This window comes from Chrysemys picta, chromosome 7, assembly GCF_011386835.1.
Source record: "Chrysemys picta bellii isolate R12L10 chromosome 7, ASM1138683v2, whole genome shotgun sequence".
NCBI classification, from domain to species: domain Eukaryota; kingdom Metazoa; phylum Chordata; order Testudines; family Emydidae; genus Chrysemys; species Chrysemys picta.
This window is the reverse complement of record NC_088797.1, coordinates 105,744,778-105,759,621: the sequence shown is the minus strand read 5'-3', so window position 1 is coordinate 105,759,621 and position 14,844 is coordinate 105,744,778.

Sequence of the window (14,844 nt, the reverse complement as noted above, 5' to 3'; positions counted from 1 at the left end):
AGGAGTCTAAGACTTCATTGGCCTTTGAATCAGGCCCTAAGACTTGCAAAAAGTCATATAGCAAGTGTGTGGCAGACCCAGGAATAGAACTTTGATCTCCTGAATTACAGTCCTGCTCTGCTTCTGTTTTAGGTACCCAACACTTGCCTCTGACAGCTTCCCTGTGAGGAAAAATATTATTTGGTGATGCAGCATAACAATTTTCTTTTACATGTACTAGGAGTATGGAATTGATGGAAATAATTTAACTTTGTCCATAGGAGGAAAATGAAGTGGTACCCTCATAAAACAAAAGGCCTGTGAAGAGCTAGGGAGCAAGAAGCGGGGCTTTTTGTAATATGAGGAATGTATTTTGCCTCATGTAAAAACATTTTTCTGGGCAATAACATCCTTGACTCTTTTTTCCTCTGAAAAATGCCTCAATGCACAATCAATCTTTTAGTTTGCTACCAGCTTCCTCCTTATACAGTAAAATATATTCTAAAAGGAATAATTCTAAAATACACTACTATATCTATCTAATCTTTTTCACAGTGAATGCATGTGCTCATTGAACAAATGAAGACAGTTTCAAGTTGAGTTTTGTATCACAGGAATCTTAGAAGGAATTGCAAATTACAAAAGGCATCAAATTAGAGTGCCATCTTAAATTGGATTATATTTTCGTAGTGCTGAAATATCTAATGAGATGCCTAGAGACAAAGTTGGAAAGCATTTAGATTCATTTTTATTCCCTTTATAGGGAAATTGGAAGTTATGAAATACTTAGTGTAATGAACAGTTGAAGGACAAGACATTAGTCTTAACAATGTATTACTGTGTTCACCCTAGTACAGTGCAGTTTGCAAGACCAGTATCTGGCAGAGAAGTCTATAGCTGTGGAAATGCAAAATATTGACTGTAGGCTTTGTATTATAGATGATCATTTTTCTAAAATAGGATTTTCTTTTTTAAAAAATTCTAAAGCTATATACAGTAGTGGTTCCATTTCCCCCCTGTAACTTATCAGTTATATCTGCTATAATCCACTGAAATCGTGTCTACATTCTTGCCCATATTCTCCTGTTCAATCAAGCTGCACTTGGTACAGCACTAGGGAGTGGGGCAAAGATGGCTTTATGCCATTTTTGCATTCCCTTGATCCTGATGTCAGCCAGGAAACCATCTGGCCCCAGTGCAAGTTAAAGCAGCCTCAGAGCTGATCTAATTTACACCTGGCTTCACACAGCTCAAGGGGATCAGCATCTAGGGATTTTAAAGTCATAGAAATGCCCATCATGCTCTTCCTTTTCCTGGAAACTGCAAAAGTTTATCTGGGTTGCCATACGAAGGATGATTGCATTATCTCTTATACACCATTCGGCACATTTCTACTTCAGGTGTGTCAGGGTATGTCTACACTGCAATTAAAAACCCACAGTTGGCCCACACTCATGGGGCTCGGGTGAAGGGGTTGTTTAATTGTGGTGTATGCGTTCAGGGTCAGGCTGGAGCCCAGGCACTAGGATCCTGAGAAGTGTTAGGGTCCCAGAGCTCGGGTTGCAGCCTGAGCCTGAAGTCTACACTGCAATTAAACAGCTCTTTAGCCCAAGCCCAATGAGCCTGAGTCAGCTCATGGGCCCGCTGCAGGGGTCTAATTGCAGTGCAGTGTAGACATGCCCCCATTCTCCATTACCTTGTATAGACATTTACACTTGTGCAAAGCAAGTTCAAAATGCTACCCTATCAGAACTCTCCTTTCACTTTGCTCAGATATAAATGACTGTGTAAGTTGCAAGGCAAAGATGTCTGTTCCCTAAGAAATCAAATCCCACTTCCCTACCAAACTTTTAGACAGAGGCAGAATGTAGCAGCAGCAACTGGAAGAGGGTGAAATAATACTAATATGGTGCATGTTGAGGTACTGAAGATATTTTGTTTTTCAAATGATAATACCTAGCCCTTATATAGTGCTATTTCATCAGTAGATCTCAAAGTTTTTCACAGTCTTTATTGTATTTAGCCTCACAACACTTATGTGAGGTAGGGAAGTATTATTATACCCATTTTTACATATGGGAAACTGAGGCACAGAGCATCTAAGTGACTTGCCCAAGGTCACGCAGGAAGTCAGAAAGATTACTTTACGGCAAATGGGTTGGATGGACATACCCGCTATACTGGTAGCTGGGAGATAGGAATGGGGATGTCACAGAAGTCATTAGAGTTGTCCTACACCACAGGAAGATTCCCCTATGCAAGAAGAATCTTCCACTGGCCAGTTAAGTTGGCTTTGTATCACCAGATCATCTTAAAGAAACATTAACAGACCAGAGAATCTGGCTTGATGTGTTTGGATTCAGATGGGCTTGCATTTCTGTGTACTTCTAAAATAGAACTGGTTGTCAAAAGGGAATTCCTATTTTGCAAGAAATTTCAGGCTGTTGACATTTTGTTTTGTTCTGATCCTGGGCAGCCAGCTAGCCAGAAAACCAGCTAGCTATGTGCCCAGGAAGGTGGCACGAGCCATTTAGATCATAAGGTGGGGAGCACAGGGAGCTGGGCAGTCTGCCTGTCCACTGGCTGACCCAATCATCCTGTCTGCCTGCTTTCCATTGAAACTTTCAATGGAATGGACATGTTCCCACAGAACGTGTCAAATCAGCATTTTTTGGACAGACAACTGTTGGCAACAAATTGTGTCCCATTCTATTGTAAAAGAACTGGCACCTGAAAACCATCTTTGTTGAACATACATTTTTAATTATCTCCCTCTAGTTGCAATTTGCAGTGAAAACCGTTGAAAAGTGACACTCGTCTCTGCAGGTCCTAGTAGAGATTCCCTTGAGTCCCTGTAGGTCTCTGAAAACCCGCCCTCTAGGCCTGGCAGCGAAATCGTGCTTTCTAGCAGCTTTCACAATACAAAGTGTTTAAGTTCCATCACTTTTAATCAGAGTAGTCTGCATTTTACACTACAGTCTGCAAAGGTCCAGATCTTGTGGTACATTGAGGCCACTGCATCTTCACAAAGCTGCCCTTAAGCAACTTCCTCAGCCACTGATTCCACCAGAGTGGGAAAATACTGGCTTGGTGTGTAGCTGTAGTTGTTTCTTTGCCCTCCTCATCTCTACAGCCAGTGCAGGGAGTGTGGCCAGGGCTCCCTTAAATAGCTGGAACCAAATAGATGGGCTTTAATGCGTTTCTTCTCTTCCCTTGTGAGCTATGCTAGGTATTCCTCAGCTGCAGCCCAAAATCTGTCTGAAAGTCTGTGTATTCTTATCTGCAATAATATAGAGTAAGTGATGGCAGAGAACTAAATGTAAATGGGCTGTCAAGATTAAAAAGCATGGGCCACAGTGCAGGTTTTGTCTATATAACTATGATCAGTGTTTATCCCTCTATATATAAAAAGGTTTTTAGGTTCATAGATATGTAGGGCTGGAAGGGACCTTGAGAGGTCATCTAGCCCAGCCCCCACACCCTGAGGAAGGACCAAGTATACCTAGACCATCTTTGACAGGTGTTTGTCTAACCTGTTCTAATCTCCAGCTTTCCACAACCTCCTTTGGAAGCCTATTCCAGTGCTTCACTATCCTTACAGTTAGAAAGTTTCTCCTAATATCTAACCTATATCTCCCTTGCTGCAGATTAAGCCAATTACTACTTATCCTACCTTCAGTGGACATAGAGAACAATTAATCACCATTCTCTTTGTAACAGTCCTTAACATATTTGAAGACTGTTATCAGGTCCCCCATTCAGTCTTCTTTCCTCAAGACTAAACATGTACCCGTTTTTTTAACTTTTCCTCATAGGTCAGGTTTTCTAAACCTTTCATAATTTGTTAGTCCAGAGGAGAACATCTCCAATTTTTCCACATCTATCTTAAAGTGTGGCTCCGGGAACTGAACACGGTTCTCCAGGTGAGACCTCACCAAAGCCAAGTAGAGCTGAACAATTATCTCTCATGTCTTATATAACACACTCCTATTAATACACACCGAAAGATTAGCCTTTTTTGCAACTGCAAAAAGAACAGGAGTACTTGTGGCACCTTAGAGACTAACAAATTTATTAGAGCATCTCTAATAAATTTGTTAGTCTCTAAGGTGCCACAAGTACTCCTGTTCTTTTTACGGATACAGACTAACACGGCTGCTATTTTGCAACTGCATCACTTAGTTGGCTCAAATTCAATTTGTGATACACTAACTCCTGATGGCATCAGCTTTAAAACAAAAGGAAGTATTTCTTCACACAATGCACAGTCAACCTGTGGAACGCGCTGCCATAGGATGTTGTAAGGCCAAAAGTATAACTGGATTCAATAAAGATTTAGATAAGTTAATGGAGGACAGTCCATTAATGGCTATTAGGCAAGATGGTCAGGGATGCAATCCCATGCACCTGGTGTTCCTAAACCTCCAACTGCCAGAAGCTGGGACTGGACAACAGCTGATGGATCACTCAAAATTGCCCTGTTCTGTTCATTCCCTCTGAACCATCTGGCACTAGTAGCTGTCAGAGACAATATACTGGGCTAAATGGACCATTGGTCTGACCCAGTATGGCCGTTCTTATGGAAAAGGAAGTTTAATGCACCAAGTACATTCAGGAGTCCATTGCTGCTTCTTGCCCACTTGATCATAGATCCTGGAGCAAGCTCAACAGGCTGCTTTCTGCCGCAACCATAAACTAGGTTGGCAGGTTTCCTCCCCATCCTGTGACTGTGGAGCAGTGATGTAGCTAATAACTGATGTGATGGCAGAGTGCCCAACCTGACATATGGAGGGTGCTCTATTACACCTAGCCTCCCATTGTTCTCTGGTTACAGAATCTGGATATCAAGCTCTGACATCTGCATATGGGGGGGGGGAGAAAGAGGAAAAACAACAAAAGCTTATATGCTCTCTCCCCTACTTGAGAGCCTAGGTCAGTCAGTGTGGCAGGTGGATTGGCCCCTCTGCTTCCTGTTGTCAGGCAGTGGTCAGCCATTGTGTGTGTATGTGTACACACTTTCACATAGTGAGTCTGTTTTTATATATATAAACAGAATCATTTAATGAAAGTTTGTATATATATATATATAGAGAGAGAGAGAATCATTTATATGAAAGTCTTTGGTAAACATCAGGAATATTGTTAAAAAAAGAGATTAAACCCACAAACATTTTTAATGAAACATTTATGTCCTGGTTTTCTTGAGCAAAGATTAAACCTTTAACATTTAGAAATGAGAATGTTACTTACTGAAGCATTAACGACACTAATTTAAGTGGATAGGCATTTTTATGCAAGGTTCAATATGTTTGTTGCTACAGGCATTGTTGTCCCTAATGCCTACTATAGAGTTATGTTTTATAGTGTAACTAATTCATTGTTCTTGCAGCTAAATCCAAGATCTACTGGCCTTAGGTATAAGATTATCTGATAAATTTCACAGTTTTAAAATAAGATCTTATTTAAGGAGGAGAAATAAAATCCCTTAAGGCAAACAGTGCTATGAACAGAGAGGTAATTTACCAGTATGTTGAAAGAATTATAAAGCTTTGTCACCTACATTTTAATGAAGGTTCTGGATTCCTAGCCTCTGTCTGTGATTAATAGTTGAAAAGTGGTGCCTTGTAGTCCAAGAAGTGACAAATCCATACCCCATCACTGGCTAACAGTAACACAGAATGGCTGAGTGTTTGAACTATGTAAAGTGTTAAAAACCTCTCAGTCTCAAGACCTAATGTTTCATCAATTATAGTGACATATGGAAGATAGAGTTACATTTTGTTGGAGACACTATCTGCATCACTATAGTGCATCCCTTTGTGAAAGATGTCCGTTGCTCTTCATGTGAGTCTCCAACAGGTTAGTAAAGTGCTCAGTAAGTTGTTTCACCTGCTCCCTTGAGGCAGAGAGGTGTCAATTCGTTTGCTCTCTTTCTTTGCCCTGAAGCAGCATTATCCAAGTAAGCTTTTCCAAAAAGCTCTTCACCTCACTAGAGGGATTATTTTTCTTCTCATTTCCTCCTTTGATGACACTCTAGTGTCTGAGACTTGTGGCATCTTCTAGCAGTCTGTCACAGATACTTGGCTGAACACATATTTTGCTCTTACGCAAATTATTCCCTTGTTATTTAACCTTGTAAAACAATCTTTGAGTCTGTTGACTTTAGGAGATCTTGATTTAATGTTAAGACCTGATAAACTACAAGGGACTATCCATAGGCCAGAAGATCTAGTTAATAATATTGCCTCATAAAAAAACTTAATCATTTACATGTGTTGAAATAATATGATTCATTTTACTGAGCTTTGTCATTTGTTGACTGCTCATAGTTAAACTTTCTAAAATTAGGAACCTTGGATTAGACAAGTTTGGTTAAAACCAAGAAACAAATCTAGTGCTTTCTTCACATTAACTTGATGTTAATTATGGAGCTACCACAATGTTCTGGAGAAACAATTTATCCCCCAAATTCCTATTTATTATGGCTTTAGGGAGATGTAATGATGTATTGAACTTAAACAGACACTGTTTAAACTCCTGCAGCTAATAAATGTATGTCAGTGCTATAATCACAAAAATAAATGCCCACTTTAGAAATGTGGATGACAAAAATGGAAGGATTAAGAAACACGAAACAAATTACTGCGTGTATCAGATTAACAACTGAACTAATTGAAGAAAGATAGACCAAGTCAGATGAACTGATGGAAAAAATAACCATGGATACAGGCTTTATAGTAATGATAGCCAGATTTTGATTGGCCCTTATATAGGTGTACAGAGAGCACAAGGAGCTTTGTGCACCTTGCCTGCATTTTACATGTTCCACACAAGGACTGCTCCCTCTGTGAACTCTCAGGGGTGAACCTCACACCCCAAAGAGGCAGACAGGAACAGGAGGGAGCTGAGCCTTCACCTTACCTCTGGCCCCCTCAGCCTACCCCTGTACACCATTCCTAACATGAGACTGTACAAACTACAGTCAGACCAACTGAGTATAATTACTATAACCACACAGTTCTACAACCTTGACCCAGCCTTTATATCTGTCTTACTGCTTACCAGGGTGTAAGAAAATGGGTATGGTCAATAATCCAATTTATAGTTAATAAAAGATATTAATAACTAAAAGAGGTATAAATAAAATGTTTAAAACAAATGAGCCATTCTCCAACCATTATGGCTACTTTGCATCAGCCCTACAAACTCCTTCCCTGGATCACCCTCCGCTCAACCTCATCCCCATCTCCAGAACAACAAAGCAACCTCTGTAAGGTAAGGGGAAAGGAGGGCTGCAACTGCAGAGTCCCCTTTCACAAGGGAGCAGGGCCTGCTCCAGGGTTTTTGCCTCCCCATGCGGCGAAAAAAAAAAGAAGCCACTTCATTCTTCAGTGGCAATTCAGCGGCAGGTCCTTCCCTCCGAGAGGGACTGAGGGACCCGCCGCCGAATTGCTGCCGAAGAGCCGGACGTGCCACCCCTCTCCGTTGGCTGCCCCAAGCACCTGCTTGCAGCACTGGTGCCTGGAGCCAGCCCTGCAAGGGAGGACTGAGATCCATGCACAGAGAGTGGCATAATCATGCCTTCTGTTTTTCAATTGTTTTCTTCAAGCAAGAGGCAGAAGAGTGCTTTTTCTTTTCTTTTTGTCTTTGTTAAAATTGTCTAAAAGTTATCGGCCATTTCAGGGTGGAAAAATCCATTCCAAGACTGCTTTGGAGATTTTAAAATTTTTAAATGGAAAAAAAAAATCACTATCAGAACGTTTCCTGATATACATGCAAGCAGGGAAATTGATCCAAATATTAAGCGCCAAATTTTGTTGTAGGCTTCAAGAATCTGCATTTAAATATGCAGGCAAAATCACATGTACTGTTAAATGGCATCGTTTTCCCATGCAAATGATATTTTCATGTCATATAGGATATATCTGAGTGGTTTGCATACAAAATTCATGTGTGCATGCAAATTGTACTATGTTGGGGCACAAATGGTTGCATACAAAAAGTCATACGCAAACTTCAAAGCCATTTTTAACATTTCCTGGTGGAAAGGGATTGTTTGTACCATCCAAGTCAGATGCTAAATTAATAGAGTACAGTGGATTGATTAAATATTGCTAAATATAATAATTTGTCTTCATTACTGGCTTCTTTGAAATAACAGAGACTTAGTGGGATTACTTGTGTAACCCACACACCGTCTGGGTGTGGAGTTCTGTCCCACCTACTGGCACCGAGACCACTTAGAGAGAGTTAAATGAGTCTGCTCTACAGCCTTAGCTAACAGCCAGTTAAGTAAAACTGCCATTCTGTAATAATATTTGAATTACTATGCCTTACATTAGTTGAATTTGATTTAGTTTTTGTTAACTTTGAACATTCCCAGTTAAAATTCATTCAGTTTTTGTTATTTTCTATTATGCATCCTTATTTTACTTTCTATAACTTTATTTAAGATCTTAATTTTATTTTGGTGAAAAAGTGTATTTATTGAGGAAATCTCAAATCAATATCATTGAACATTTATTTCATATGAATAAGTGAAAAAAGTCTAGAGTGGGTAATTCAAATTAACCATTGTGTCTTCCTCATTTATCTCTCTTGCATATCTTCCACTGGAACATTAGCAACTGTCTTGCAAAACTTTTCCTAAAAATTGGGTTAAAATATCATTTGACCTGTAAACCTCTAAGGCATATATTTGCAACTGATGTGGAAGAGTCACTCTGAACAATTTCCATTAACATTAGTGAGAGCTGTGTGGTAAAAGCCTTGTGCAGCAAGTTGAGAATATACCCCAAAGGCTGATGAAACAATAAGGTCGTGTATTTTTTAAATGTACTTGGCTGAAATGTGAAACATCTGGTAGTTGATCCACTTTTCAGGTGCAAAGCATGATGTATTGCAACAGCACCTCGCTATCTCTTCCCTTGGAGATGCATCTGCTGCTACTGCAGCAGATGCTGTGCAATGAATGGTCTCTTTGTGGCTGTTAGGCCACCCAGCTAATTATAATATTGTAATTAGCTGAGTTCTGTAGCTTTAACACAGTTCTCTACAGACATAAGAAGATGGAGAGGTTCCAGTTTTAGATCTCCTTATTAAGAGAGTTACTGCTGCTTTTTTGCCCCCTCCTATTTTTGTTTATGCTTTCATGTATCCTTTAGCTGCTGAGTCAGTTGAGAGTTTTGTGGTCATCATTTCAGTGCCTAAGCAAAAAACTCCCAAGAGAATTTCCTCAAGTCAGTGCACCACCAGAGAGTTTAAGAGGGTGGAGAGAGGGGAGAAATTTGTAAGTTACTTCATTTGAAGGAGAGAGTATCTAGGAATAAGACAGTCAAAGGTGGAAATATTGTTCTGAGCCAGTGGGCCAAATCCTGTAGGTGGCTGTACATCTCAAGTCAGAGGGTGAGGTGCTTCAAGCTCACTGAACAAAAACACTAACCCAAGAACCTATCCTTGCAACAAAGCCCGATGCCAACTCTGTCCACATATCTATTCAAGTGACATCATCATAGGACCTAATCACATCAGCCATCCCATCAGGGGCTCATTCACCTGCACATCTACCAATGTGATATATGCCACCATGTGCCAGCAATGCCCCTCTGCCATGTACATTGGCCAAACCGGACAGTCTCTACGCAAAGGAATTAATGGACACAAATCTAACATCAGGAATCATAACACTCAAAAACCAGTAGGAGAACACTTTAACCTGTCTGGTCATTCAATGACAGACCTGCGGGTGGCTATCTTACAACAGAAAAATTTCAAAAACAGACTCCAACGAGAAACTGCTGAGCTGGAATTGATATGCAAACTAGACACAATCAACTTAGGCTTGAATAGGGACTGGGAATGGCTGAGCCATTACAAACATTGAATCTATGTCCCCTTGTAAGTATTCTCACACTTCTTATCAAACTGTCTGTACTGGGCTATCTTGATTATCACTTCAAAAGTTTTTTTCTCTTACTTAATTGGCCTCTCAGAGTTGGTAAGACAACTCCCACCTTTTCATGCTCTCTGTATGTGTATATATATCTCCTAAATATATGTTCCATTCTATGCATCCGAAGAAGTGGGCTGTAGCCCACGAAAGCTTATGCTCAAATAAATTTGTTAGTCTCTAAGGTGCCACAAGTACTCCTGTTCCTTTTACTTAAGACCATGAGTACACTTCTCCTTAGCCAAGTGATACTGTCCTGCAATCTGGTTGGTCTATGTCAGAAAAGCCTGAGATTTTCATGAGCCACATCTCCCATAGCATAAACTATATACATGAAGTATGTGAGGGTAGTTGGCATTCACCCAGAGATTGGAACTATAATTATATCAGAATAACTAACAGGTTTTGCTATGAAACTTTGAAAAAATGTGGAGCTTTAATATTGTTGGGCTGTGATATGTTCGTCCTGTAGGCTGGAATATTTTGGAATTAGTTTCTTTTCTCTTGCTGATTTTTGAACACAGTATTCTGAGTTCAGACAGTGGCTGAACTTGTAGCTGTAGGACACATACTGAATCTGTGCTATACAGTGTTTATACATGGGGGAGGGATAGCTCAGTGGTTTGAGCATTGGCCTGCTTAAACCCACGATTGTGAGTTCAATCCTTAAGGGGGCCACTTGGGGATCTGGGGCAAAATCAGTACTTGGTCCTGCTAGTGAAGGCAGGGGGCTGGACTCAATGACCTTTCAAGGTCTTTTCCGGAGATAGGATGTCCAGGTCACTTTGGATGTTAGTGCTGTATTTTCCATTTGTTGTTTTGTGAATGCTGGTCTCAGTAACAGGGGGTAGCTGTGTTAGTCTGTATCCATAAAAACAACAAGGAGTCCAGTGGCATCTTAAAGACTAACAGATTTATTTGGCATAAGCTTTCGGGGGTAAAAAAATCTCACTTCTTCAGATGCATGGTCTCAGTATCACAGAGGCTGCTGGCCCTGCCTCCCACATATTTACTTGAGATTGTTGCTCTAACGGGGTGGCTCTGAAATCTTAACCCTTGATACTACTGGCTTGCCTGAAGGAGAGCGAGAGACACACACAATATGCAAGTTATATATAGAAGACACAAATGGCCTTTCAAGGTCTATCTATCTATACTTTACTGCATTTGAAATGGTTCAGATGGATTATTCCATATGGTCATCTATTTATTCACCTGAAGTATAATCAAGATGACATCTAGGCACTTTAACACAAAAAGAAATGAAATATATTACCTACTTGTTTTGGTGGTGGGTTTTTGTTGTTATTTTTGTTGTGTATATATGTGTTGTAATCCTTTATGAAATATACAAGAAAATAATTACAGACCACCTTGCCCAATACCTTTCATATATGTGAACTCTACTAATACAGCTCCTTAAAGCAAATATAACAAAGCACATACATGTTATAGGAAATGGAGAAATATTGAAGGCACTGAAGAAGCTCATCTCCAAACATAAGCTCTCATAAAATAAAGCAATATGATTTTTAGGGAGAGGGAGACAAAAGTAGATTTTAATGGTCTATCATCCAAACACCTGATCCTGAACTCCACTATCCATGACCAAATCTGTAACATAATTGGAGATGTAGTCTGTTTTCCTGCTATATGGTGTAGTAGCTTCTAACATAGTTCTGTTTCATCACATTTACAAATGTTAAGCTTGGTAACAATATGTCAGGCAGGAATAGATGGTACCATTTAGCAAAGGTTGCAGGGCAGATGCTTCTTGTTTGTATTCCATAACTCTCCCTGTCAATAATATACCACATATATATAATTGGGTCTTATTGGGTCTTAATTGTTCCTGTATATTAAGTAATGCTGGAAAATGTGTGATTCTAGCTATTGAAGTGGGCTCTTTTCAGCTGGTACAATTTCCACTAGATGGCATTACAGTCACACAATTAAGAAAACAAAAAATATTTTAAGTGGGAGGGTCACACATGCACACTACTTGAACTGGATTTAGAAACATTGTGATCTGTCTGAGTTCAGATCTCAGCATGTGCAGTGAAATAGAGATACTGCAACGGTAAACTACTATTGTAAAACTATACATGCACTATTTGCCACATCTTAGTTGTGGGTTTACTTGTGCATATACACATCTCTGTCAGCTAGCTAGCATTTGATCACTAAACACATGATGTAGTCAGAAACTATGTTGCTGAGTTGCCATGACATTTTAACCACTTTGAGCACAGAGCTGCCAACATTACAACAGCCAGGATAAGATTACTGTTCTGTGATCATATTACTGACACTTTTTTTTTTCAGTTTGTGATCCCTTGATGTGGAGCCTCATTTAAGAAAACATGAAAAGGGGAAGAATGAGCCAAGTTCCATAATAGTAACATTGAGTATTTTTTTCTGGCGGATTAGAGACTAATTAGAAAAGTAGAGATGAGCCAAGGAAACAGAATTTAATTACCTTTAGAATAAGGCATGTGGCTCAGATTAAAGACCTATGGCTGAGTTTGATGGCAGAGTTGACAATGCTAAAATGTGAGTGGTTCCCTAGAGATTTGGGCTCCAAATACCAGAACTAAAGATCTGCTGGTATTGTGTGATTTCTATTTAAACCCTCTCTTTGCTCTGTTTCAGGAGTTTCATCCTCTACTGGGAGTTTCAGAGCTGTGTTTTGCAGATATTGCAGGTCTAACTGATCACCCATTCTGAGGTCAGTCAGGAAGGAATTTTTCCTCCCATAGGGGCCAAATTGGCATCAGGTCCCAGAGTTTTTACCTGCCTCGCAGCATTCTGGAGGCTCAGTTAAGGTAGTACCTGATAATGTTAGTTTGTCGCAACTCACGGCTGGTTTCCAGTCCAGTTAAAAGGATTGGTTCCCACAGGTAAAAGACCTGGCGTTTTGCTGATGGGCCTTGTACTCATGGGAGAGGGGAAGACTTTGTGGCCTTCGTGGATCAAGATTCTCCCACTTCCCGCACATCCTTTAGTACCTTCTGTTCCCCTCGTGGGATTCAGATGATGGAGTTGAGTCCCAGGAGCAGGCTGAAGAGTGTCTACCCCTAGTTATGGGTTATATGATGGGAGCCCTGTAACCCCCGCATTGGAGCCATTTCAAAAAGCAGGCAGGGGGAGTCTGCATGATAGGCCGGGTAACCCCACTCCACTATGTTAAGTTTAAGAAAGTTCTGGACTGCCGCTTAAAATCCACCCCTGTGTTTATCCTCATTGCTGCTGTGTCCAGATCAACTGTCATCAGCACTTGTTTGCCTGATGCTGACTGGCTGCCTCTGCATCACATGCAGTGAGAGTTGAACACTCCCAGTAGCAAAAAGCATGTCTCCCAAACAGCACAAATCCCCTTCCTATTGGTAACTTAAATTACCTGCTTTTTGCTACTGGATGGGGGTATGAGCTATTCCAACTGCACTGCAGTATATTAAAATAAATACTAAACAACAACAGAACTGCAAACTGTGATACCAAGTCTTTTCCCACAAGGAATTTATGCTTGAAAATCTATAATGTGTTCAGTGCCCCTCTGTCCTCCCTGAGTCTGGCTTTGAAAATATGCAATGAGTCAGAACTCCAGCAGGTGGCAGCAATCTTCTTCCCTTGCATTTTAGTGATTAATCTGCCTGTAGGTCTGACATCATGTATGTACCATGTTCACATCTGGAAATTACATTTTCTATCCCTTGCACTTTTAGTTGACACCCATCTGTCTTTTGTAACACAAAACAAAACACCCAACCTTTCAACCGAATGATTATAATCAACACATTCACTGCTACTTAGAAAAAGACAACTGTTCAGGTTTGGTTATCTCTAGCCCACTGATGAGCACAAGGTAATGAAATATTTATTAAATATCTTATAGTTATATATCTAACAGTATAACATTTGGAGCCAATTTGCTCTCCAGAATAACTCCTCTGAAGTGCGGAGGACATAGCTCTTGTTACTTTTCTGATGTGAATACAATAGGTTTAAAAATGTGACACATTTTATGGACATATATTGCCTTCAGTGTCCACTCACCTTCTCAGTGACATGAATTAATCCATTTATAGTTTTGAAATGTGTCTGTCCAGGTATTCTAGGTGCCCCTCCAGTAAAATAATTTCACAATAAGTGAACCAGCACAAAGTCAGCCTGACTTCACCTAGCTTCAACCCACCAAACTATCCACCACAAAATTCTATCAAGTCTCACCCCCAAAACCTATATATAGTCTCCTAAACTCTAATGCTGACTCAAAAGTTTAGGAAAACGGATGGACCTTGCAGAGTATCTTGAAGGTCAACAGATCTAGGTTCTTCTGTCAAATCAGGATAAGGAAGCAAGTTTCAGGGTGGAGAGCCCCTCAGTGAAAACTGATGAGGCATAACCCAGAAGTGGGTCATGAGGTGGCTGCTGGTGAATCACCCTCCAGAGGCTGATAGAAGCAAAATCTTTGGGTTTCTAGGACGCAGCAGGAACCTAGGGAGTGAATGAAATAATAACTCTCTCCTTGCTGCCTCAGCCCCTGCCTTCCCTCCGCCCCCCACAGCCACAGACCCGATCCCAGGATAGCTCCCAGTCCCCAGGCTAGGATGACCAGATATCCCAATTTTATAGGGACAGTCACGATTTTTGGGTCTTTATCTTATATAGGCTCCTATTACCCCCCACCCCCTGTCCCAATTTTTCACACTTGCTGTTTGGTCACCCTACCTCAGCCTGTCTCTCCACCATCCCCACCCCCATTCCTCCTGCTCCACAGCCAAGTCTTGTGTAGGCAATCCAAGCAAACTTCAAGAGGTTGTGGAGTCATCTTCACAGCATCTTGGACTAGCATTGCCCCAGAGCTGGGCACTGTGCAGGTGGGGGAAACAGAGCAAGGGCAAGCCCTAATCCAC